The sequence below is a fragment of the Ambystoma mexicanum genome, chromosome 8 (genome assembly GCF_040938575.1).
Source record: "Ambystoma mexicanum isolate Mex_15411 chromosome 8, UKY_AmexF1_1, whole genome shotgun sequence".
Lineage (NCBI taxonomy): Eukaryota > Metazoa > Chordata > Amphibia > Caudata > Ambystomatidae > Ambystoma > Ambystoma mexicanum.
The window spans coordinates 1,267,270,994-1,267,293,907 of NC_090929.1; the positions used below are offsets into that span (position 1 = coordinate 1,267,270,994).

At 47.2% G+C, this 22,914-nt stretch overlaps 1 protein-coding gene across 1 annotated transcript in view; it reads left to right on the forward strand.

Moving 5' to 3' along the window:
• CC2D2B (coiled-coil and C2 domain containing 2B) overlaps positions 1–22,914 on the forward strand; it is a 2,924,037-nt gene that overhangs the window by 1,322,135 nt on the left and 1,578,988 nt on the right. The window lies entirely within an intron of this gene.

Consider the following 22,914-nt stretch of genomic DNA (forward strand, 5'->3'; position numbering starts at 1 on the left):
GACGATCAATGACGTGCGCCAGTCTGGGATATCACAATTTACTAAAATCTGTTGGAAGATTTGGTTCAAAATTATGGCCCACATCGATGGATTAGATTTCAGCATTGCATTATGTAGCCCATCAGGGCCCACAGTGCGAGATCAACTTGTTTTTTTAATTAGCTCTTCTATAATAGATACAGAGCATTCGACCTACCACGGAGACCCCAATAGCTGTTCGTACACGAAGGTATCAAACTGATCATCCGCGTATAGGTCTGTAAAGTGCTTCAGCCATTGATGTTCTTGAACTGCGTTGGACTGGGCACTAAGCTGACTCACACGAGTGATTATTCAATAAAGCCAATGTTTCGGCAGATGTCTTATTTGACATTGCTGCCAATGTCGCCTCACTATCTTTCTGATACAGATGTGCCTTATGTGCCTGAGTCCAATTGCAATATTTACATTTTGCAGATTTAAGAGCTGCAGTTCGTCTGACATTTGTGAGAGACAATATTAATTTCCTTTCTTTCCTATGGGCGACTTTCCTCATCCTTAGCTCATGATCATAAAGATATGTATGCTTAAAGACCATATTACTTGATTTCACGATGGTATGCTTAAATGGCGCTAGCACAGTAGTATATTGTACTTCAGAATGTCTATTCAGTTTTGAATTAAGTGCATTTAACTGAGATTGTGTCCACTTAAAACGGGTCTTAGCATTGTTGACTGATAAACACATCTTGACACATTGTCGTGATGAATTTATATGTGGAGATGGTAACTTCCACTTAAGAGACAACATATTGGGATCACTGTGATGTTGAACGATGATCTCGAACTGGCAATGATCGAGAATAGCTTAGTATCAACATATATGTAATCAATGGTACTAGATGAAGTATCTCGACTCCAAAAGCACTGAGTAGGAATATCACCTGGAAGACTTCCATTAGCCATCCTAAAGTTCCTCTCCCTCATAAAGGAGGTCCATCTGAATACATGACTTGATTTATGGCCATTCTTTCTGTTTATGCAATCCAAATTCAAATCTCCCACCAAAATGGTCAAAGAAATTTCGTGGTCCATTAATATTAGGTCTAATAAATCACTTAGCCCTTGGTAAAATGCATCATCAACTATGCCATCCGGATTACTGTAGAAGTTCATTAAGGCAATAACCTGGTGCTGTATTGTGATTTTGACCAGTTGAAGATAGGAACTAATGCAGGCCCATGGTGTAATAGATATGCCAACACTTATTTTGACTGCAACCAAGAAGCCAGACGATGGTCTGCCTGTCACCCACGCTTTTGCCAGAAGTAGACTTATGTCATGGTCATCCCATAATGGTGTTGTGATAAACCACATTTCATGGAACGCCAAAATGTCAAATTGGTCTATGTGATTGAAGTCATAGCTCTGAAGATGTGAATGCCCTCGTGTGTCCCAACATGCTAACGAAATCTCCCTGGGGGAAACCAAGGTTGATGGTTATGCTCTACTAGAAAGCAGAGGGGCCAGTTTGCAACTACATTGCTATACAGATTCCGTGCAGATTCAGTTAGAACTGTTGATGATGTATAGGTTCTGTTTAAATCACGTTCTAGGTCTTGAGCTAGAAGAAATCCCATTTTGAAAAGAGTCATTTTGGCTTTCCAAATTGGATTTAATACTACACCCGAGGGATCCACAATCTGACTATGGAGCAGTAGAAATCCGAAACAAATTCAATCTGCTCAATATCAGAGGAGGATATGTCCTCTAGTTCGATCACCTCATTAAATATATTCAAAACACTCCCTCTATTTAGATGACATTTAGGAAAAGGTGTTTCTCGCACTTCAATATTAGGGTGTGAACACAGGCTTGTTTGGCATATTTCGAATGGGGAACATTATGGTTTGCTGCTAGTTGAGCCACATAGGCCACCTGGGCCATGGAAGCAAGACCATGGGAATTGTGAGCTGGAAAATGTATTTGGTTAACACTAGACGCTGTCTCATCAAGTCCACTATGGGCATCTCCCACAATCTTCTGTTGAGGGGGAGTATTTGAGGCCACCGGCTGCTTGACTGAATTCAAGGTCAATAATTGCAAACAATTATCTAAGTAGGTATCAACAGCCTTTTATATGTCCGTAACCGATTGACCCATAGTGATGTCTTTGAAATTGGTGGAATTATCATCCAGAGAGGCCTTTGGGGGGCAATTACCATAACATCTGTCACTGGGCCCCTCTGTTTCTCCAGAAGTTCAATTTCCTGTATGAGTTTGTTCAAGGGTGCATGGGACAAGTCGAGCTCTTGGCTCCGAGACTGAGGAGGCAAGATGGTATTTAGGGCAGTAGGAGCAGCAATGGAACCTGACTCAGCCATACCTTTCGAATGTATACTTGGCCCAGCAGTATTATCCTTAGCTACAGAAAAAGGAGAACCCCCCCGCCCCTCGGCCTTGGAGGTTGTAATGGCACGAAAAGTAGCAGTTAGCGTGTTTTTAGAATCTTATTTAGGCATCCTGCTGTTATTAGTATTTTATTTTACAAGTGTTGTCGGTTGTTTCAGCTTCTGTTTAGGGATTGAAGCTTTCCCTTTGTCAGCCGCCACCAAGCCCGATGATGCGAGGGGATCAATTTCGACCACTTGGTCAACACTCACCCAAGAGTCATTGCCCGGATGTGCCGAATTGTTCACAACTACATCCATCACTGGATGGATGATCTGCTTAAATAACGGGAGTATAGAGGAAATGTTTCCAAGAGTTGTATCGTACCCACATACAGCTAATGCTTTAATAGGTGAGGTTGTATCTAAATTCCTAGAGCCATTCTGATTCAGAGGGAGATTTGTCAACCCAGTGGCAAGCCATTGCGAAATTTGGTCAATTTGAGTAGATTGATGCGCCACTTTAGCATCCAGTGATTCAAACAATTTAAAAAAACTCAAAATTGTAGTTTTAATGGCTGATAATGTAATCTCAATAATGGAAGAGGGGCCACTTGACATTTTAGATCTCACTGGGGACTGTAGTTGTCTGCGAGGAGTAGGTTGCACGTATGAGCTAGAGGAAGAGTGAATTGAGGAATCCATTGAACATCTAGCGTGATAATCAATCTGATCGCTATATCTAGAAATTGGGGATTCACATTGGCTCACAAATATTGATATATCAGGACCGTCCCCAGATAGTCTCGACTGAGGAGAGTTACAACCATCCGGAGGCGTGGTAATCACAGAGGACCTTGCCGTCTCCGTTACTACCGAATGTAACATCGGGTGATCCGAAAGATTATTATATTTCGGCATGTCTGGAATGGAACATGTCCGCATGGTATGCTGCCCAGAGCTCACAAAATGTAAGTGACTCTGAGTTTTCTCCATTGTATTCTGTGAAGAGAGTGTCGCGTGGCCTTTATCACTGAATCATATGTATTATTATTATCTGTGTCAACCGTGCTACGGTTGTCTTTAGAAAATGCCACCGAAGTAAGCGTGATTGCTTTATGGGAGAGGCGGCTAGCTTTCACACTCACCAAAGCCGCCATGATTACGGGCGTGTCAGAGTGAAATGGCATGCACGATTTCAAACAGTAGACAGAATGTTGCATAGATTTAAATTTTTATAAAGCCAAGCCCCTATGAAGAGGCAACACCCTGCTACACAAATTAGAAATAAAACAAAACGAAGATCAGCTAACTATTACCCATGAGTAACCGCTGTAATATATGCAGCACCCTTCACACCGCAACACCACAAAGCGGACAAGCGGTACTTCTGAAAGGTACTTGCTGACAGGAGCGCGCGCGCAGGAGCTCAAGCGTTCTAGTGAAATAGTCACGTCAATGGGAATGACTAACAGGGGGCGTGCCTTCCACAAACACCAAACACGCCTGAAAACACAAAACACATGTATCACCAAAGGCAATTTGCTATCAGTTGCTTCTCTTTAGAAGACTTTCATAACGTTCACCTCCTGTGGATAGTATGGGCAGCAAACAAAGACAAGAGTCCAACGTTTTCACTGTAGCAGCGTTTCCAAGCGGACAAGCGGTACTTCTGAAAGGTAATTGCCGACAGGAGAGCGCAATTTGAGGTTTTTAGTTTAGAGATAGTGTCTGACAGTGTGTCTTGGGACACTGGGGTAAATTGGAATTGGGTTGAGATTGGTTTTCGACAGATTTTTGTCGGCTAAGATTTTTCTTTTTGTGAGGATTTTCTCTTGGAGTAACTCAGTTTTGGAGGCAAACGTGTTTTGGATGGTGGTACACCACTCCTTACTAGAGTTAGCAGGAGTAGTAACTGGGCTTGGGTTTTTCAATTCTTTAAGAATGGAGAAGAACTCTAGAATTCGATGTGGCCTTGCTGATACGGGTGTTGTATACCTTGGCTTTGTGGGTTATAATTGCATCTTTGTAGATTTTGTTGGCCGCTCTGAAAGCATTGACAGAGTCTGTTGCAGGGGATTTTTTGTTTATGTATTCAAGCGATCTTTTAGTTCATCTTAGCGAGACTAATTCCTCGTTAAACAAAAAACGTGTTAGTGTGTCAGTACGTCATGTTTTGATTATTAGAGGTGCTACTGTGTGTCAATAGTGGAAGTAAGGCACTTGTGGTAGGTCTCTGCCAGGCAGTCAGGGTTGTTGTTAGTGACCATATTGGCGGAGAACGCATCCGTTATAATGGGGGCTAGATTCTCTGCTGTTAGCTTACGAATATTTCTTGTTTCATAGATTTGTTTTCTTGCCTTAGTCATTGAAGGGCTTATCTCCTTCCTAGTAAGTAAGAAGTTGATGCTATGGTGGTCGGTCCAGTCAAGGGGTACTATCGATTCAATAGTTATTTTGAAATTAAGCGTAAGTATCCAATCCAGAGTACGGCTTTGGGTATGGGAGGGGGCATTCACCAGTTGTGTGAAATTCATATGTTTAAGTGCAGTATGTAGGGCTTCTGCTTTGGTGACCTACTTGTCGTTAATTAATTTATTTAATGTGAATTAGTTTAAGTAACTTAAACTTTACACATGTCAAAATACAAACATACACAATGAGTAAAAAACAATAAAAACAGAATAAACAATATTGATATATGTACATCTTCATATGATTACACAGTTTACAAAATACCTTCCTATATCGACAACAAGAAATATTAAAAAGGAGAAATTAATGAATATTGCCTGAGAAAAAAGTTATGCTGGAACTCAACTCAGGTTATCTTCAGTCACAGTTGATATAATTACTTTTAGTCACACTTTATAGCAGGGGGCCCAATCTAGATTCAATCCTTCTCCATATATTGTATAAGGCCACTAATAGGCTCATATTCCCGGAGTTTATGCAGTATTGCCAAAAAGACTGATCGCCAATAGTTCCTAAATTATGTACATATTTGGCTAACATTGCCTGGGTGGATTTGGCCATGACATGACATTTAGTTAGTAAGTGTCTACCAGTCTCAAGGGTTTCTGCTTGTTTGCAGAGTCGACAAATTCGATCTCCCATCGGTATTTTAGCTCTACTTCCCAAGTTCATCCTAGTGGGGAGTTGTTCCAATCTTAGCAAGATGATGAATCGCCTGGGTCTTGTTGCTGGGCAGAGATTTAGGTATGCCTGAGGCTTCATGAAGTCATAGTGTCTGTGGTGAACAAACTGGTATCTCTTTAGCTTACTCAAATGGGCATAGTTTTCTAACCAGTCCCATAAGGCTATCTGCTTATCGAGGCGTTTTGCACTGCTTTCGAATAGCTAGTTCCTCTGTGATTCCATCCTATCTCTGTTAGGAATTTAATCATGGGCTCATACAGTGAGCTAGTGGTGCAGCTTTTACCGAGTTCCTGTCGGATAGTTATCAGTAGTGGGTCTGTAGAGCCGCCAATCGGCCTCAAGAAAAAGTCTGCTCTCTTTTTTAGGACAGTAGCTTTTAGAGAGAAGAGTCCGAGTTCTAGCCTTATCAAGGCCCATTGGGACTCCAGATGGTAACCCCTGGATCCGACGCCAACATTTTCCTTCGATAATCTGGAGCCAAGCCAGATCCGAAGTCCATAGTGCCTCTAGGCCATAGGTGATCATTGGAGAGAACATTTGGATATATAAGTGCTGCGTGGCCCACATTGTAAATCCCCCCTGTTTGTAGGAAAAACTAGCCATAAGGGCAGACACTTGTGCAGCTTTAGTAATACGCATTAGTCTGCATGCATTATAATCACTGTGTGGTTCGAATTCGATCCCCAGGTATCGATAAAATGGTGTGTATGCTATGCTTGTGTTGCCCACCATGAGGTTAACCCGACTGACTCTTTTATGAGTGTATCTGATGACCTTGGTTTTGTCAAGGTTAATCGTCAGCCCGTTGTTCTTGGCATACTCCCGTAGTGCTATTGCGGGTCTTCTGAGGCCACTTATGGTGTTGTCCAGCAGTACCAAGTCGTCCGCATAGCCTAACACAGCACAATGAGAATCTCCAATTTTAGGGGGGCAGTTGTTAGCAGCCTCAATTACTACTGGTATGTCATGCACATATAGGTTATAAACCAATGGTGCAGTGACACACCCTTGTTTAACTCCCCTATTTTGGTAAACCATATTAGTCAGATGCCCTTCCTGATCTAATTTGAGCCTGACCATAGTATTATGATGGAGGAGTCTGAGGTAGTATAGTAATCCCTTTGGGCACCCAATGGTTTCTAGTTTGAGCCACAGCCTGTCTCTGGGGATGGAATCGAATGCCGCCTTAAAATCTATATACAGTGCATAAAGTGGGGGCTGCTCCGTAGTGAGTGCTCTAGTGCGTAAGATGTCCATCACAGCAAGATTGTGAGTCGTGGAATATTCTCGCCTAAACCCACACTGAAATTTACACAGAATGTTAGCGTTGTCCACCCATTTCTTCATTTTACTCAATAATAAAGATGTAAATAATTTTCCTGTGGCATCTAACATAGATAATAACCTATAGTTATTAGGATCTAATCTGTTTCCCTTTTTAAAAATAGGGACAAGGATTGCAGATTGCCTGGAATGGGGAATTATTCCATGTTCCAAGATCTTGTCGAAAAGGATGGCTAATAAACTGGACCAAAATTCAGGATAGTTCTTAATAACGGCATTGGCTAATCCATTAGGGCCAGGTGCTCTTGAGGATTTTAGATCTTTTATTTTGGCCAATATAGCTCCCCGGTGAAACATCGAAAGGGCGATGAATCAGTGCTACGTTGTTAGAATTAATCTCATCTGGTTCTGATGCAGAGTTGCGATCGTCCAAATATTTTTCCCAGACAACTCTGCTTATGGGATTGTCTAGTAGGCTTTTGCTTTTGCCCCTAGACTCACTTAGAAGTGTCCAGATGCTTCGCGAATTTTTAGAGCAAATAGTTTGAACTAATTGCTGATGAGCATGATTTCTTACCGCCCTTTTGATGTTCTTAATGATGGTCCTATATCTAATTTTTATTTTCCTTGCTCAAGCATCATATTGTGGTATGGGTAAATTCTGCACCTTCATTTTGCGAAGGTTAGCTCTTAGACCCCTCTTGGCATCTCTAATCACACTATTAAATGGCTGCACATTTCCTTTCACTCTTATCATTGGTCCTCTAGTAGATGTGGCATGTTTAATAGAAAAAGCCGATATCCACTCCTCAATGGAGTTAGTGGACATGGCATAGAAATCAGGCAGGCTACATGTATCCTCATATAGTAAGGCATTAGTGGCCCGGCTGATGTTATTGTCTGACCAACTTATTCTGGTCCCTGCCTGGTTTACCTTAATTGTACCCATATTACTCTGCGCACAGCTGTCCCACACAATGTTAAAAGTGCATCGGAGAAAAGTATGGTCACTCCAGTTATTCGAAGTCACTGCCATATCAGCAACTAGCTGTAGCATTTTGGGACACAAAATGTAATCCAATGTACTAACTGCCGTACCAATTGTCCATGTCTGTTTTCCCGGAAAGTCACCGGGGGTACGGCCATTGATCATTTCAAGATCCCAACCCTCAAACAGCCGTAACCATCCCATCCCCTCAACATCTTGTTTATTATGCACCATTTGCTTTTCAGCTTGGGGTTCGAAGAAGAGGTTTCCGCCCCTGTCATATGACAGTTAAAGTCACCAAGCACTACCACTGCTGAGTTCCCAGATTGTGTTGACCATGATGTCATTAACTCCTGCAGTGCCTCTTGGATTAATTCCCTTTTTGCTGCTCCAGGTGGGTTGTACACATTTACGAGGAGGAATCTTTCTGGACTAAGTTCAAGACCCATCTCCACTTCGACTGCAATAATGTTGTTTTGTTGATAACGATTGACCCGTCTGGAGGCCAATGAATTGATCACACCAATAAGTAGACCGCCCGAGGGATGACCTTTTTCTCCTCTAGTTGCAAAAGCTTGGTGCACCACATACCCATCAAAAATCAAGGAGTCAGTCACCCAGGTTTCTTGCAGGCAAAAACAGCTATGCTTGTCCAAAACTTTAGCCGACCCCTCCGCTCTCAGCAAGTGGGAAAAGCCTCTGCAATTCCATATGAGGATAGTAAAATCTCAATTGTTAGCTACCACACCCGGAAGAGAATCTAGCAACCGCTTTAGAGTTTGCTGTACTTCCGCAATGTCCACTCGCTTCCCTTTCTGTAGCACAAGAGCAAACAAAGAGTTTAGGTGGAGATGTCGGCTCCTCTGGTACTGCATTAGGGTCGACCTCGTTCAGATTGACATCAATATCAATGTCCACTAGCCTCAGATCATCTTTGTATTTTCTGATGATCTTAGCTGTTGATGAAAATTTGCAGTGTAGAGCAGAAACATTAGGGTTGGGACCCTTTAGTGGCTAGACAAATAAGTCATCCGATGTAGGGACACGGAGTTGCTGGACCGAATTGAACCTCACCAATAATTCGGATCGGGCTAGCCATTTGTTTTTGCCACTCTGATATAAATTCTTTATAAGACACACACGATTGTTGGATGGCTCTTTACAGTCTTCCAGCAATGTTGGAGTTATCCTCATCGATTTGTCACCTATGTCTGATGATTTTACTGATATAGCAGGCGTGTGAGGCGCCCTTTCGTCTTCACAGTGGTCTGGGATGTCCAGCAATTCATCATCTTCAACCAAGTCAGCCAACTTCACTTGCTCCTTAAGCAGCCAGCTGGTTAAATGGCCCTTAGCTGGAGGGATCTTTTTCCTAGCTTTGGCCGCTCTTTTCCTAGCTTTTTTGGAGTGCATTATAGGGGATGACACATCTGGCTCCAATGCTGGTTGCGTGCCAGGTTTGGTATTCTTTAGTGCTTTCTTTGCCAGTCGGCGCTGTTTCCGGGAGAAGTAAACCAAAGGGCTTTGTTCAGGATCCAGAGAGTTCCCGTTGTTTTGTTGATCATTATTGTCCTCTGCAATTTGGATGGCTTCAGAAAGATTTTCATCGGCCTCTTCGCGTTCGTTTCACAGCAGGTCCTGGGTCGGCGTGTGTGTGATGGTATTGGCCAAAATTCTTCCTGACATTTGCAGCAGGATCTTGAGGGCAAATTGTGTAGATGCCACTGAAGACTGTAGCTCCGCGATCTCGTTTGCCATAGGTGCTGGACAGTCCGACTCCTCTAGGTCTTTCTCTGATCCATCTTCCATTGAGGTCAAGACCAGGTTGGGTGAAGCAGACAGGCTGCCAGAGCTCCCTGACGGATTCTGTAGTTCCGTCCCTCCAACTGAATAGTTCTCAGCCTGAGGCGGGATGTAGTTTTCTGCTGGCAATGGAATTTGTGCAACATTCCCTTTTGGATATTTAAACATTACTCCTACGTCCCGTCCCCTTTCCTCCATACTTGTGGTCATCTCTCCGTCCTGTGGGACGGGACCAGAGCACTTTGTAAAAAGCATCCAAATTTTTCCCAAAATTTGTCCTTCCTCTCTTTCCTGCGCGGGGACCGGCACGCGGCCGTAACCCTGACCACCTGGGCTCCGCCACGCGCATCGCCCCTCAGTCCTTTTCTCCGCTCGATCGGGGCCGGACGCACTTGCATCCTCGGAAGATTTTCTTCCCTGTTTTCCTCTCTGGCTCTCGCTAGCGTTCGTTTTCTAGTCTGTCTATATCTTTTAAGTTAGACTTTCCAGACTGCTCTTCGTTTCATCGTCGCTTCGCGAGGGCGGATCCCCATCCTCTTTGTTTAGAGTGTTTGGTTCCGGAACACCGCTGGGACTCCTGTTTTTACTGTGACTCCCTTTCGGTCCGGGCTCTTCAACGTCGGTTGGAACGGTGGGAGGAGGTGTTCCAACGCGCTCCTCCATCTCATTTTCAGGCGTTCATCGGCGAGAAGAAGAAACACCCGGTAAGTTCATTAGTTTTCAGTGCACCCCGGCCGGGGGATACCTTCCCGCGTTCCACTCGAGCCGGGAGGGGCGTTGATCGCTCTGTCACTGGGGTTCGCCCTGAGGTGCCTGTCGGGCCTAATAATTCTACCAGAGTTTTCTCCGAGGGTCTCCGTAAGGGGCCTGTGTACACCGGAGTAACTTCCGAGGCCGCTCCGTGGGGGCTGTGTGTAGACCCAGTACTGCTGAGTCACAGGGTACCGGAGCTTGCTCTGAGGCCTCTCTTTCCGCTTCCCTTAAAAACAAGACCGGGGTGCGCCCGAGGCCTTGGCTGGGCTTGTGTTTACCGAACGGATGTTCGAGGCCCGTGCCGATAAGGCTATTACCGGGCCTAGGCCCGAGGTCCCTCATACAGGTAAGGCTACCAGCAGTTCTGAGGGGCCGGGCAGGGCCCTGTCGGTGAAAGCGGTTTCTCACTGTTCCCGCTCTTGTGGTGATACCAGATCTGTTGAGGGGGCAAAGAAGCAAGGTTCTTCTTTTACCGGCAGTGCCGAGGTCCTTCCTTTTGAAGGCTCAGTTGGCGGTTGGTATGTCGCAGAAACATTCCAGGCCTCATAGTACCGGCTCTGTCGAGGTTCCTTATGTTAAGGCTAAAATTAAGACCCCTGATCCATCGACAGGGACCCCTGCCTCACCTCCTCACGTGCTGCAGTTCCCCTCAGATGAAGACAAAATGGTGGCCGTTCCCGCCAAGACCACGGTGGCCATTTTGGGTACTACCCCTACAACTACGCCATCGGCCTCTGGTTTCGGGTTCGGTTCCTTGGGTGAACATAAGGTCACTTGTGCGTATCCTTACCGGCCTGTTTATGATTGGAACGCTCGGATGCCTCTTCCGCACAATGTTTCGTTGCCTGCAGGGGCGGCCCCTTTGATTTATGTGGATACGTCGGCGGAGGGCCCGGCATGGCACCCTTCTCCGTTACGTCCCTGGAATTGTCCACCTCATGAGAGGCCTCCTCAGGTTCCGAAGCAATCTCCTGAGGACGCTTTTTTCGGTAAATTACAAGCGCTTATGCGTACCGACCACATGAGGGAGTATTTCAAAGGGCTTTTTAAGGAAATTTGTCCACCAGCGCCTCCGGCTCCACCCGTTCCTCTGGTGGTTCCACCGACGCCTCCTTTGCCCGTGGTGCCTGCCCCTGCTCTTCCGCCTTTGCCACCGTTGTCCCCAGTGGACAAGGCAGTGCCTGACACGGTTCAGCAGGATCCTGACCTGTCAGATGACCCTCAAGGCGAGCAGGACAACGAGGACCTTCCCCGCTCTGTTAGAGCTTTTCATGACCGGGTACTGGACATGATGAATTTCTTAGATGTCCCGGTTCGCAGGCACCGGCTCCACAGGAGGGTGTGCTTTCTGGGGCGTTCATCCTGTCTCCTTTGGAGCGTACCGGCCTTTTCCTGCAGAAGGATGTTTTGGCTGAGGTCTGAAGAGTCTGGGAGAAGCCACAGTCAGGACTTTTTGTCAATAAAAAGATTGACGCGAGGTACAGGCTGCACTCTTCGGAGGAAGTGGCCTTGTCGTCTTGTCCGCATCCCTCCTCCACAGTGGTGGCTGCGGCCACGTTGCAGTCCAGACCTGCAGCATCCTCTTCCGCGACGGCTACTCAGGTCTTGGGAAAGGAGGACAAGCTCCTGGACTCCCTAGGGAGGAAAATCTTTACCAATTCGGCCTTGCAGCTCATGCAGGTCAATGCCGAATTGATTTTGGCGGGAGCTAACATGCGGATGTGGAAAGGTCTGTCGGAGTTTGAGAAGCACATTCCGGTCGAGAAGCTGGAAGATTTCAGAGGTGGCCTTTCCAAAGCCAGGGTCTTGGCCCAGGATCTCCTGGAGGCTGCGGCTCATCACGTAGGCACCTTGGCTCGGGGCATGATGCACGGGGTTGATACCTCGAGGCAAGCGTGGTTGCATGCCACTAAGTTTTCGAAGAAAGTGCAAGACAAGGTTTTGGACCTTCCATTCGATGGTAAGGAGCTTTTTCATTCTTCTACTGGTGTAGAGCTCACCAAAACCAAGGATAGCACTCAGACGGCTAAATCATTGTCTGTTCTGGTTAAAGCTCCTTTCAAACCTCAGAGACCGTTATCGCAGAGTCGACCTTCTTCTGGTTTCAGGGGCTTCCTCGACCGCAAATCACGCAGAGTGGACACTCCTGCGGGAAATAACTGCCGTAGACAACAGCGTACGCGGTATTTCTCCTGCTCCTCAGCCTCCTCATCAGGTTCAGGTGGCACCGCCACCGATAAACCTGCCAAATGAGGTTTTTCCGTGCTCGCACGAGAGCCCGGTGGGAGGACGCATTGCGTCTCATTGGGAAGCGTGGCAGACCATTACAGATGACAGATGGGTCTTGTCAGTCGCTCGGGTGGGTTTTCGCTTACCTTTACCCCCTACCCCACCCCTCAACCCTCCTTTTCAGCTGTCGGGCTCACCCTCCCTCAAGGCCGAGGTTCAGAAACTTCTGCTCCTCAGAGCTGTGGAACCCGTTCCCCTTGGGGAGCGAGGGGAGGGCTTCTACTCCCGGCTGTTTACGGTGCCCAAACCCAACCAGGCTGGCCTGCGCACCATCCTAGACCTTTCCCAGTTCAATCTTTCCTTACCCCAAGAGAAATTCAAGATGATCACGCCCGGCCAGATTCGCTCCTCGTTACAGGCGGGCGATTGGCTCAGCGTGGTGGACCTTCAGGATGCGTACATGCATATCCTGATTTGGGCTCCACACAGGAGGTACTTCCGTTTCTCTTTGGGAGAGGAGCACTTCCAGTTTCGGGTGCTTCTTTTTGGCCTCAGCTCGGCGCCGCGTGTCTTCACGAAGATGATGTCGGTGATTGCGGCCTATCTTCGTCTTCAGGGTATCCATGTGTATCCTTATTTGGATGATTGGCTTCTACGCAGCCCTTGTCCGCTGGCGGCAGCGGGCAACCTCCAGTCTCTCCTTCAGCTCCTGTTCCATCTTGGGCTGTCGGTGAACTGGCGGAAATCCTCCATGACGGTCTCTCAGGACCTGATTTTTCTGGGTTTTCGTTGGAAAACGATCGACTGCAGAGTATACCTGACCGGGGACAGAATGGCGGATCTGTTGGCCACGTGTCAGATGTTTGCGCAGTCGGAGAGTATGTCGGCCTGGTGGTTCCAGAGGCTTCTGGGCCTCATGGCCTTGTGTGTGCTGGCTCTTCCTCTTGCTCGTCTCAAAATGAGATGGACCCAGATGGCCCTTCGGAATTCATGGCGTCAGGCAGTGGACCCAGACTCCATGCGGATAATGATTCCGGATTCCATGAGAGTAGACCTGGACTGGTGGTCATCTCTCAGCAATCTGTCTGGGGGTGTGGGGTTTCAGGACCCGGTCCCTATGGTGATGATCACAACAGACTCCTCCCTCCTAGGGTGGGGTGTGACGTTAGATCTCCTTCAGGTCTCGGACCTCTGGTCGCCTCAGGACAAGCTCCTGCACATAAACCATTTGGAGCTTCTGGCGATTTTCTTGGCGCTCAAGGCGTTCAGACCGGTCATTGTCAACAAAGTGGTCCGCATAAGAACGGACAATGTGGTGTCAATGTATTACATCAACAAGCAGGGGGGAACGAAGTCTCCCCCCCTCGTGGACCTGTCCATCCAGATTTGGGAGTGGGCCGTGCTTCATGGTGTCTGGCTGCTTGCAGTGCACATCCCGGGCCAGCTGAATGTCACAGCAGATGCCCTCAGCCGGCGGACAGTGGTCAGCTACGAGTGGGAGTTGAAGGCGGAGGTCCTCTCAGGGATTTTCTCGCGCTGGGGCACACCGCAGGTGGACCTCTTCGCGACAGTGGCGAACAAGAAGCTTCCTCTGTATGCCTCCAGAGGGGGGCTGGGAGCCTCCTCTCTGGGGGATGCTCTAGAGATTCCATGGCACAACATGAGAGCTTACGCCTTCCCGCCTCTGCCTCTAGTTCACCGGGCAATTTGGAAGTTGAAGAACTCGGTGAACTGTTCTCTTCTACTGATAGCCCCGTCGTGGCCGGCCAGGTTTTGGTTCTCAGAACTCCAACACCTGTCGGTTTATCTGCCGATCAGGTTACCGGTAATTCCCGATCTTCTCCACCAGGGGGAGCAGCAGCTGTGGCACCCCTCCCTACAATCGCTCAGCTTGGCGGCTTGGTGCCTGAGTTCAGGTCTTTAGAGCATCTGAATTTGTCTGCGGATAAAATGCGTATTATCCAGGCAGCCATGAAACCTTCGACCAGATCTCAGTACAAGAGTAAATGGCTCAGGTTCTGTCATTGGTATCTAGAGAAGAAATTGGATCCAAGGGGGGCCACGGTTGACGCGGTGTTGTCCTTCGTGTCCTCCCTGGCAGAGTCAAGGGTTCATGTTCTGTCATGCAGGACTTACCTGTCAGCGGTCTCTGCTTATCTCTCTACGGATCAGTGTTCGTACTCTCTGGCTAACCCAGTGGTAAAGAGGCATTTCGCTGGTTTAACACGCCTTTAGCCTCCAGTTCGTAATCCGCACCCGCCATGGGACCTGAATGTTGTCCTGACGGTGCTGTGCCATAAACCCTTTGAGCCGATGGCTACTGTGGACCTCAAGTACTTGTCTTGGAAAGTGTCCTTTTTGGTCGCCGTCACATCGGCAAGGAGAGTGAGTGAGCTCCAGGCATTGTCGGTGGAGCATCCCTTCTTGGTCTTTCACAAGGACAAGGTAGTCCTTCGAACTAATCCGGCTTTTCTGCCGAAGGTGGTGACCGAATTCCATTTGAATCAATCGATCTCCCTACCGGTCTTTTTTCCGAACCCCGCCTCTGAGGCGGAGAGGGTTCTACACTGTCTTGATGTGCAAAGAGCTCTTAAGTTCTACCTGGATAGGACTTCCGAGCTTAGAAGTTCTTCTCAACTTTTTGTGACTTTCGGCAACCCTCAAGGCAAACAGGCGTCTAAGGCAACTATTTCTAGGTGGATTGCCGCCTGTATCACAGAGTCTTTCACTGTCCAAAAGCTGAAACCTCCTAAAGGTATTCATGCACACCTGGTGCGGGGCAAGGCAGCTGCGGTTGCTTTTCAGAAGTATGTTCCCTGGGAGTCCATCGCTAGGGCAGCTACTTGGGCCTCTCCATCTGCTTTCTGTAAGCATTACTGCCTCGATATGAGTTCTAGAGCTGATGCTCAGTTTGGTCAGGCTGTGCTGAAGAACCTTTTTCAGTAAGGGGTATTTCCATCCGCCCGTAGTTCCTGTAAGTATGGAGGAAAGGGGACGGGACGTAGGAGTATTACCAGGTTACTCACCGTAGTGACCACCTTACTCCTAGTCCATAGTCCCCTTTCCTCAATACGCCCGCCCGCCGTCCCCTCTAATGAGGTTCGTCTGTATTGGTTAATGGGTCTCTGACCTGGCAAAGAAAAGGACTGAGGGGCGATGCGCGGGGTGGAGCCAAGGTGGGCGGGGTTACGGCCGCGTGCGGGGCCCCGTGCAGGAAAGAGAGGAAGGACACATTTTTGGAAAAATTTGGATGCTTTTTACAAAGTGCTCCGGTCCCGTCCCACAGGACGGAGAGATGTCCACAAGTATGGAGGAAAGGGGACTATGGACTAGGAGTAAGGTGGTCACTACGGTGAGTAACCTGGTAAAACTCCAATAGGGAATTGTTGTCGATGTCCTTGTAGTTGGTCGAGCTCATAACTCCGCTGGCAGAGGGTCCTGGGGCGGCAATCTCTTCAATATTGGTAGAGGTAATATCCAATGGAGGAATTGAAGGGTTCGGGGGAAGAATCCCGTAATCATGGCTTGGTCTGTGGAATTGGGATTCTTAAGTTTATTTTTTAACCTCATGTTGTCAGCGCTCACCTTACTGGGTTGTTTCCTGGTTTTACGCAGGTTGTATTTAGTCTGTGCAAAACCCTTCACCTGGGACATTGCCAATTTGCTGGTGGTGGACTGCATGTCTAGTTCCACTTCCCACTCAATGAGTCTCAAGCAACTTCTTATTGAAGTGGATCAAATTTTGCTGTAGATCAGAGACCCACAGGGGTGTGACTCAGGCAACTTCTTGTTGAAGTAGATCAAATTTTGCTGTTGATCAAAGACCCATAAGAGTTCAATAGCAGCTCGAGCTCAGGGACACTCAGGAATCCTTGCCTTAAGTAAAGTAAATATGAGGATCAAAGGCACTCAGCCCGCAGTCTCCTGAAATAAGACTAGGCAATGTTCAAGTGCATTCACAACTAGTTTCGTGGGCAAGCCGTGGTGGTCCCAAACAATGCGGTCTGTCACTATTTCGCCAAAATTGGTACTATCTGCTTTAGTAGGCTCACCGCCCTGGTGCCTATAGTGACACCATAGACAAGGGAATAGGTAAGGATGGGTGCTTGTGTGGTGCCAGATTGCCAAACCATTAGTCGCTTAATGATAAAAATGGAAAAGGGGGGGAGGAGGGGTGAGAAGTAGGGGGGACACAAGAAGAAGGTAAACAGAAGAGGCCCCTGTTACCCCCGTCCGTTCCCACTACAGTCCTCTATATTCCCTCCACATAACAATCTCCGCGCTTCACAAGGCGTCCCCGCCTAGATGCTGAGGCCTCTGGCTGCCTGCTGGCGGCTACCGGCTGCCAAATTACCTGACCAGCTGGCTTCTCAGGTTGCGGCGGCAAACATGCCCAAAGGCACCTCCGAGGCAGGGAAAGGCGAACCACATGTGCTCGGGGCCGTTCCTCCCCCGCTCCCCAGGCAGCACCAAGACACAAGGGCACCAAGGCAGCAGCAAGCACCTGCGGCCACACCCACAGCTTTCCCACAGGTCAAGGGAGACCGCTCAGCAGACCGCAGGCCCTTCGGATTCCTCTGTCAGCTCCGGGTGCTGGCGACTGTGACTCGCAGCCCTTGCGCGATTAGAGGAAAGGACATATCGCACCTATCGCACACGTCAAGCCGCACCACGTTCCAGAAGCTCACGTTCACAGAGCTGAGAACTGGCCGCTTCCGACGTAGCCCCCGTCTATTGATACGATTGTGGCATATCTTGTCGTTAAAGACTAGATTGATATTGCCAAGGATGATACATTTGGTATTGGGTTTGATGTGAGGAGCTAGGAGCAATGGTATGTCTAGGTCCGGATGAGTATTACTGTTGGGTGATCTGTAAATTACGTGGTTGAATGTGGTTTTCTGATCTGTGGCGAGTTTGGCTAAGAGGAGTTTGTAACTAGCTATTTCTTCGATAGGGCTGTATCTAATTTGTAGGTTGGATTTGGCTATTATGGCTACACCACCTCCTTATGCATTAGATCTATCGGTCCTGATGATGTTATAATCTGGTGGGATGGCCAGAGCTAGTAGGGGTCCAGAAGCTTGGTGCAACCAGGTTTCAGTAACTACTAGCAAGTCCAGTTGTTGTTCTATGATGAGGTCATGGATTTCAATGACGTGGGCTCCTAGTGAGCGGGCATAATAAGGGCACCTATAATGTTACATGCTTGCTCTATTGGAGGCTCTAAGGTAATGATTGGAATCTGATCACCGATGGCACCAGCGGGATGTTTATCAGTGGCTCCCGGGGGCTCCTTATGTTGTTTGTTGCTAGCCAAAGGATTGGACTTGGGCTGTTTGGGCAGAGCAAAGGCTGAATTATAGGTAATGGTGGTCAAGTTGGTACGTGATCTTAGGCGATGTAGTCTAGTGGTACCCTGAATTGGATAGGAGGTTGAATTGACCAAATTATTTGGGGCGTAATCCTGATCTATTTACAATGTGAACTTAGTGGGCAATACATTCTTCGAGCTTTTGGTAGTGCTTATTGTATTAAAGTAGTCATGGATGGGCAAAAATGGGGGTATGGTTGGTAAAAAAGGTGTGGGGCAAGGGATGGGATGGTGTCGGTAGAAAGCTAATCTGGAAAGGCGGTTTCCATGAGTAATGTAGGAACTACCTGAGCAAGGTAGGCAGTCTTGCACAATGCAAAATGGAAACCTAGTGGTAAGTAGCAGACCAAGTATGACTATATGCCCGGTAAGGGGGCAGCTAGAGTGATACTGTGGCCTACACCTTAATATCAGGTGTAGGAATTAAGGAATATAGTGAGTAACAGCGTCACAATGGCATGAAACCGTCAAAACTGGAAGATGGCATGTGGCAGAGCAAAAAAAACGTAAAGCAGAGTGCTAATGGCTTAGTGATTCTAAAAGCACCACCAATGGAGCACTTGGGTTAATGCAATGTATTCATTATTCTCTGAACATATAAAGTTGGCTTGCGATACTCACTACCTGCTAAGCTAGTGACCGTGCAAACAGTGCGTAATATACTGCCATACAGTAGGTGAATGACAAACCCGGAATTCAACAGTACCTAATGGTGTGATAATAAGGCAATTCCACGAGTTGCAGTAATGCAAAGTTTACTATGACATGCAAGGTTGTTACAGATGCTAGGCAACGTGAGGGGCCCTTTTCGGGTAAGTCTGTGCAACATCCTCTTCTCCCTTGGAAGGATGAGGAGGTGGATAAAGTGCTAATATTTTGTGTCAGATGAAATTCAGACACCACCTTGGGAAGAAAGAAGGGGCGAACCTCAAGACTACCTTCTTATAAAATACGGTAAAAGGAGGTTTACATGAAAGAGCCTGTAGCTCACTCCCTCTGCGAGCAGAAGTGATGGCCACCAGGAAAATTGTCTTGAAAATCAATAATCTGAGCGGACAGGAATGGAGAAGTTCAAATGGAACTCCCATCAAAAATGTCAGCACCAAGTTCAGATCCCAAGCTGGGACTAAAAAAAGGGACAGGTGGGAAAATATTTGTCAGTTCCTTGAGAAACTGTATGACAATGGGTAATTTAGAATAAGAGCCTTGCTCTGGCGTGCGTTTGAAGATGGATAACGCCGCCAGGTAACCTTTGGCTGTATAGACCTGCAGCCCCTGGTGTGCCATTTGTAACCGAACAGAAAGCACTGTAGATGAATCACAAGTGAAATTATCAATATCTTTAGCTCTACACCAGTTGCAAAACCTATTCCAATGGCAGCAGAATGGTGCTTTTGTTGCTGGCCTTCTGGTGGAAAGCAACACTTCTATCACATCTTCTGGGTGGTCCCAAACATTCTATCTTCACCTCTCAGAAATCAGGCATGAAGGTTCAGAGTTCTAATTTCTGGGTGAAGAAGGCGGCAGCCCTCTTGTGAGATTAGGTCCACTCTCTGAGGAAGACAAACTCGAGGGCAGATGGACGGGTACCACGTCCTCCTGGCCCAATCCAGAGCAATTAAGATCATGGACTTCCCAAACGTCCTCCTCCTTCTGATGATATGAGGAAGGACGGGGACGGGTAGGAACGTTTACAGGAGTGGAAAATCCCAGTCCACCACAAACGTGTTCCCCAGAGTTCCTCTTTGTGGAAATTCTCTGGAGCAGAAAGACCAGAGCTGCATTGCTTCCCTGCACAGTGGTAGTGACCCTACACCTCCTCTTTTGTTGAGGTAATGCATGGGCACTGTATTGTCTGTCATTATCAGGACATTCTCCACCTGTATGGAAGGCAAAAAGGCCATCACCGCCAGTCTTATTGCCTTCAGCTCTAAAAATGTTATGTGTAGTCTGTATATGATGGAGTCCAAAGTCCGCTGATCGTGAGACCGTTCATGCAGGCTCTCCAACCTGCAAGGGAAGAATCTGTGACTACTGGCCAGGGTTGCCAAAAGGGTTTTGCTATCATCACATTCTCTTTGTAGGCCCACCACAGATGATCCCCGCGACCTTGCTTGGGACCTTAAGAAGGTCCCTCATCCTGCCCGAGAATTGTGACCATTGGAATCTGAGTTCATACTGGAGGAACTTCATCCTTAGGTGGGCTTCTGGCACCAGAAAAATGCAGGATGCCATGAAGCCCAGACACCTCAGAATATCAAAAGCCAGTAGATGTTGGGAGTTCTGAATTGGTGTCACTATCTGCAAGTTATGTTGAGCCCTCAACTCGGGAGGCAAAGCCTTCCTTGAGGAAGAGTCCTGGACTTCTCCAATGAATTCAAGCTTTTGGGAATGTTTCACTTGGGACTTCTTGAAGTTGAGGGAGAAGCCCAGGTTGTGGAGGGAGTGGCAGGTACTTTTGAGATGTTCCAGGGCCTGTTCAGGAGACCAAGCTCTGATAAGCCAGTCATCTAGGTAGGGAAAGATCTGAATACCTTGCCTCCTTAGATTTGCTGCCACCACCGCCATCAGCGTGGTGAAGACCCTCGGGCGGAGGTCAGCCGAAAGCCAGTACACAAAACTGAAACTGCCAATGGTGAACCTCAGGTACTTCCTTTGCTTGGGGTGTATGGGCACATGAAAGTAAGCATCCTGAAGATTGAGTGACACCATCCAATCCTGAAGCTTAAGGGCCTGGAGGATCTGCGAAAGAAAGAGTGACCATCTTGAATCTTTCCTTCCTGAAGAACTTGTTCAAGTGTCTCAGGACCGAGATGAGTCGCAGTCTTCCATCTTTCTTGGGAACCCGAAAACAGGTGTTCCGCCACAGGTACCCTTTCCACTGCATTATTCTCCTGCAGGGAAAGAATTTCCTGCAGAAGGAACAGGTCTGGTTCCCAAAGAGATTGTTTGCTTGGAGCACAATCTGGGTGCCTTTTCAAAATTGGGAGACAGTACCCTTGAGCTACTGTCTGCACCGCACAAGCATCCAAAGTCATGTATTGCCATTCTTCAAGATGTTGAGTTAAACTGCCTCCCACTAGAGTCTTGTGAGTGAAGCACTGAGAGTGGCTTGGGACTGCTGCTGCTGTAGAACTTAATGAGGAGGTGACTACCTTAGTTGTTCTTCCTCCACAGCCTCTAGTGCCACACGGAAATCTAATTTGCCCTCTACTTCTCTGTCCAAATGAAGAGTAGAATCGAAATGAACACCCTCTACAACTCTGGGAAGGCAGAGGTTGCGGTTGAGGTTGATGGATGGCTGCACTCATTGATTTTGCAGTCGCCTTAGTAGCTTGCAGCTTCTCTAAACATTTGTCAGCCTTTGCCCCAAAAGGGCCTGACGCATCGAAGGGCATAACCAAAAGTCTCGACTGGACGTCAGGAGCAAATCCAGATTCGCGCAGCCATGTGAATCTTCTTGTGACTGCACATATTGCCATAGAGCGACCAACACAGTCAAAAGTATCCAGTCCCAATTGGAGAGACTGACATGCAGCCTCCTTACTATCCTGAATGATGTTCATAAAGCCATCCCTCATTTTACTTCAGGAATATTTTCAGCCGCTTGGGAGACAGCATCCTACAAAGTGAAAGTTTATTTGGGTAATGCGCAAGACGCATTCATGGTTTTAAGCGCAATATTCCCAGCGGAGAACATCCTTTTTCCTAGCATTTTATATTTCTTGTCATCCCAACCAGGTGGGATAGTGGTATACGCATCTGCTTTAGATGTAGAAGTATCTGCTTGTACCACCAAGCTCTCATGAGTAGGGTACATGAATAGGAAATCAGGGTCAATGGCCGATGCTTATATTTTCTTACCAACTCCTTGTTCACAGAAGGAGTGGTATCCGGTTTCTGACAATTTTCTAAGATATTGTTCTTAAGTGCAGAGTGGACAGGCAGTACAGGTTCTTTAGGGGGTCCTGGTTCCAGAATATCTGTAAGATCATCCTGTACTATATCATTTGCAGGATGTCCCCAACCCAAATATTCAGTGGCCTTGTTCATCACTGACCTGTACGCCACACTTGGATAAGCAGCTGAGTTTGGTGCAGCAAACTTCTCTTCTGGACAAGTGTTCAAACCACTGGCATTCTTAAAACAAGTAGCCAAGCCCACAATTCGAGATTCCTCTGCAATTTGTTCTTCAGGGACATTGGATGTGCCAAAACGTTCATAACCGAATGGTATAACATCATCATCTTCTTCTTCCTCCTCAAAAATGGATCCAAAAGACCTAAAGAAGTTCTTCTTCGATAACGGTTTAACACCCAAAAATGGATCGGAGGATAACATTGATGGCTTCGATGTCGAAGACCTCCATGTCGAGTCTTTTGACTGTGAAGATGTAGAAGCCTTTGGCGTCGATGCTTTTTTTGCGGTCAACACAGTAAATGCCACTCGAGTAAGCATCACAGGCTTCTGACCCGGGCTCTTGGTTATGCGAGTTGGAGCCTTCAATGACTCGCTGCAGGCTTTATAAGACGCAGTGGGAACGTTAGCCCTTTTTTGGCTCTTTCGAAGTACCAGGAGGGGCCGTCTTCAAGAAAACTTCCATTATCTTGTGACAGAACTCTTCTCAGGCTGTTGCTGAGGCAGACTTGTCTGGGAAAAGTACCTTTCTCTTGCTGGGTGAGGAGTTTGATGGCGAAGAAGGATGGTGTCTCTTCTTGAATTTTCTTTGCAAAGACAAAGATGGAGAGTGACGCGAACTGCTCCTTGACCTCGACCGCTTAGAATGCTTGAGAGCATTTCTTAAGCCTTTGAGGTGACTTATCTTTTAAACTCCTATATTCAGAGGATCTCCTTTTTCGAAGGAGTAGAGAACAAAGATTTTGACGTTGACTGACCTAAGGTGAGTTTAGTCTTCCTCTCCTTTAAGGCGTTGCTAGTCATGGACTGACAGGATC